The sequence below is a fragment of the Phragmites australis genome, chromosome 22 (assembly GCF_958298935.1).
Source record: "Phragmites australis chromosome 22, lpPhrAust1.1, whole genome shotgun sequence".
NCBI lineage: Eukaryota > Viridiplantae > Streptophyta > Magnoliopsida > Poales > Poaceae > Phragmites > Phragmites australis.
Genome location: NC_084942.1, coordinates 22,520,231 through 22,524,525, shown reverse-complemented (window position 1 = coordinate 22,524,525; position 4,295 = coordinate 22,520,231).

Sequence of the window (4,295 nt, the reverse complement as noted above, 5' to 3'; positions counted from 1 at the left end):
ATTACTGTAAGGGATCCGGATCTACCCTACAAAGTTAGGTGAGCACCTCGCTAACAAGATTCAAGAAGCTTCTCAAACCACTCTAGCCTCCAGGGCGCGCGGCGCCTCACCTTGACCCTGACGTACGGAGCCGATGGCCGCTCGCGTTGCTCTTCGTGTTTGCTCTCACCTGCGTCCTTGTCACGAAGCCTGCGGCGCGGCGACGGTGGCTTCGGTGGTTCACTACGCCGGCCCTGAGCCGCGAGGCCACGACGAGACCGTGGGGGTCGCAGGGAAGGAGACGGCTACGGGACGTGGAGCACAGGGGGACGCTGCGGCGGTGGGTAACGATGGCGGCGTTGTGCCGCAGTGCCCGACGGGTGGAACGGTGCTCTGGATGTTGATCGGAGGAGCAATGCCGCGTTTGAAGCTGGCGCGGAAGTTTCTGATGCAAACGGGGGGCGGCGAGCTGGACTCAACGGCCGGGCAGGAGCGGAGCTAGAGCAAAGTGACATGGGTGCACATGCACCACTTACATTATATATAGTGGTACATAAATTTTTGAAGCCATATTATACTAAATAAAGACGTTTCAACAATTTATAATGTTATAATTCAACGTAAGTGATGAAAAAAGTATGGAAATTTCCCTTATGAGGAAAAGGTCAATAATAAAGATAATTTGTAATACATATATAAATTTATACTTCAGTGAAACTGTTGGATCATGATTAGAATTTTTGTTAGACCATATAAGAGATGTCTTCGGTTCATGTTTCAGAACAGTCTATATTAGACTCGAGTCGTATGCGTTCCTTTATATAAATATATCTTGTAGGCTATAAGAGAAGTTAAGATGCTCATTGTTAGCCCTGATTTGCACCTTTGGTTTTCTCCATAAATGTTTTCATGTAAAAGTCATATTTAGTGTTTGACCCTATCGTGTTTTATTTATAATAAGGGTACTAGAGCCGGATTGACACACGAGTTATGAGATTGAAAAAAAATTAGGGTTAGGATCGGCGGCGGTGGTCATCTAGCTGGGTCGCTGCTCCGGGCGATTCCGAAGTTAGTTCGATACGTATGACCGGCAATGAGAAAAATAAATGCAATAGCTAAGTGATGATGAGCAATATCGGTCAGTCACAAACTTTGTGTTTGTGAGTGGAATCCCCCAAGAAGGGTTAGAATGGCAATTCCCGCTCCTTGAGTGGTACCAAATAAATGATTACTCGAATCAGGGTTTTGGACATAAAGATTCCACAGACCCGTCATGGTCGTCGACCGCCGTCCTCGGTTTTGTTGCCTCAGGTCTCCAAGTCGCACATCCCCGCGCCGCACGCCTGGCCGTCCTCGCCGAGCTCACCGTCACCGGGCTTCTGCACGTTCCCCTATCGCCGGCGTGTGTGTGAGCTGTCCTGAGGAAAAAGGTGCATCAAACATCAACATCTAGGAGGAAAAATCAAATCAGAACAACCCCCTATGCTACCCTGCTGTGCACTCACAAAAAGTGAGGAAGGAGACAGCCTGGCCAGCATGAAATTTTATGAGTATTGTATTTTTAGCAAGTATAAGAGGATGAAATTCAACACTTCAGTTCGTACAACAGAAGATATTTTTGATTATGTGCGTTCTGATTTATGAGGATCATATCGTAGGCCTTCACTAGATGGTTTTCGTTATATATTAACTATTATTAATGATTACTCGAGGAGAGTTTAATCTTATTTTTGAAGTATAAATGAGAAGCAATATTTAAAGAGTGGAAGGTTATGATTGAAAGGCAAACAAAAAAGAATGTAAAGAAGCTTCGCACTAATAATGAGATGGAATTTTGTTATGATGAATTTGATTCATATTGTAAGTTCAAAAGCATTATGAGATACTACAGTGCTCCTGGTACTTCATAACAAAATGGTGTAACTCAGTATCTGAATAGAACTATCATCTTGAAGACCTGTTGCATATTATCTAACGCAGATATGCATATACGTTTTCGGGGTGAAGCCGCTTCTACTGCTTGCTATCTTATTAATCGATCACCTAATATAGCTATTGATAAGAAAACTCTAATTGAGGTATGGTTTGGTTCTTCGGCTAATTTTGGTTGTCTTGCTTATGCTCACGTTAATAATAGTAAATTAGAGCCTATAACTGTTAAGTGCATCTTTTTTTTTGTTGTAAATTTGGTGTAAAAGATTATAAATTATGAAATACAGCAACACAAAAAGTATGATTAGTAGGAATATTGTTTTTAATGAATCTGCTATGTTACCTAATGCTCCTGTTCAGAATCAACAAAGTTCTAGCATGAGGTAGAGCTTTTTATTAATACAGAAAGTACACCAAATACTGTTGTTCAAGATATACCTATTGTTAAAAATTTATTTATTGATCATGATTCATTTAGTGTTCCACCTTCTTCTCCCGTTGTGCAGCCTACACAATATTCTATTGCAGTTGACAGGTCTAGAAGGCAAATTAATCCATACAAGAGGTTATCATTATTCATAAATACAACCTCAATGATTAACCAGAATACCATCCCGGTAGTCCTGGAACGTATTTTATGCCCAAGATCGGAACACATACCTTTCCAACATGTACATCACAACATAATTTAAGAAAGAGCGAGTAATTAAAGTTATATTACAAGTTCTTAAGTATGTAACCATTTGCAACAGTTTACACAAAGAGAAACTACGCAGCGGAAGATTAAAACCTCAACAACAACAAAAAGAGACTGGAGACATATGCTCTTAGGCTCCAGCCTAAAAGCTACGTCTCACCAGGGTAGGATGCACTACTCTTGCCCACCACCTGCATCAGCGGGCACAAAGTAGCCAAACACCGCATCACCCTCACCAGCAGAACCTGAAAGCGTAGGCATGAGTACAAAATTACTCGCAAGACTTAAACCATGCAGAGCACATATACATAGCTCGACTCCAAGGATTATGCATTGAGCTGTTAGCAAGAGTAGGCCACAAGGTTAAGTAACATATATGCGGTAAGCAACTTAGGCACATATGTGTGAGCATCTATACTTAACTCAAAAATAATTACCTTTCTACCTTGTAAACCACAACTTGAACATGTATGTATAGGAACCATAGTATCTCATTAACAATCTACCAACCAATTCCATCAGACCATAACCTTATCCCACATTCGTAAACTCTACGACCGATAAAAATGAAATAATAGCATGCTCATGACCGAGAGTGTGGCAATTCAAATTATTTTTACACCCTGTAAGGGGTACAACTTTACCCACACGACTCGAGGACCATTCGTCTTGTGCTACTCGCAAAAGTACACACAGGAGGTACTCGAGTCAACCTTTCTCATACTTGGAACCACCCACTTGCAATGCCCCTATGGCACCGGGGTTACCTCGAGCGTGTCCCGGACACCTCCGGCTCCTCGTCACCTTGCTTCTCCTTTTCTTTTTCTCTTACGCGTCATAGAACCGCAAGGCAAGTCGGCACGGCATATGATAATTGGCTTACCTTAACATTAGATCAACATGTGGTGTGTACGGAAAGTGCTAGAGCCAACTGTACCGACAGACGACCTTAAACAATGCAAGCGGTCTATGGCACCCGGGCTCCTCTCCCGAACTACCCAGAAGACTCCTCTTGGGCAGAAGATACCCCTAACACCACCCACATCTTGCCTCAATCTCACATCTCAATCATCCATCTCAACCTTATCTTTGTATCGGTGATCAGTGATTAAGCCCTAGGCTTGTGAACAACGGCAACACCGTCACTCGACTTCTACCGAGAACCTAAGCATTGCTAAGCATTTCGAATAACCCTTGAAGCTAGACACCAACTATATCATCAAGGCTACAAGGATACGGATTTATCAATAAATCAAGGCAGAGATAATGCATCAATATAGGTTCTACCCATATCAGTCCGACACTGGACTCAACACATGCAAACATACATAAAGCATAATTTATCAATTTAGACTCCATTTAATTTGAACAAATGGTGCAGTATGCTTAGATGCTTGCCTTTCTGCTTTGGGGTTTGCCCGATACTTCCCGAACAGAACTCATAGAGATGCGGAAGGTTGGCGTTGTCCTCGATCACGCTAGCGTCACGCTCCGGATCTTCGCTCACTACTGAAGAACACATGCAATGATGAGCATGAATAACGTGCAATGACGGATACTCCACAGTGTATGACGATAGTGGAGATGCAATGCCTCATGACAAGAGTTTAAAGCCTCAAGGTTTTCTTATTTCGGATTATTGACAAACACTTAATCTTTCTTCGATTAATTAAGCTTAAAACAAAGC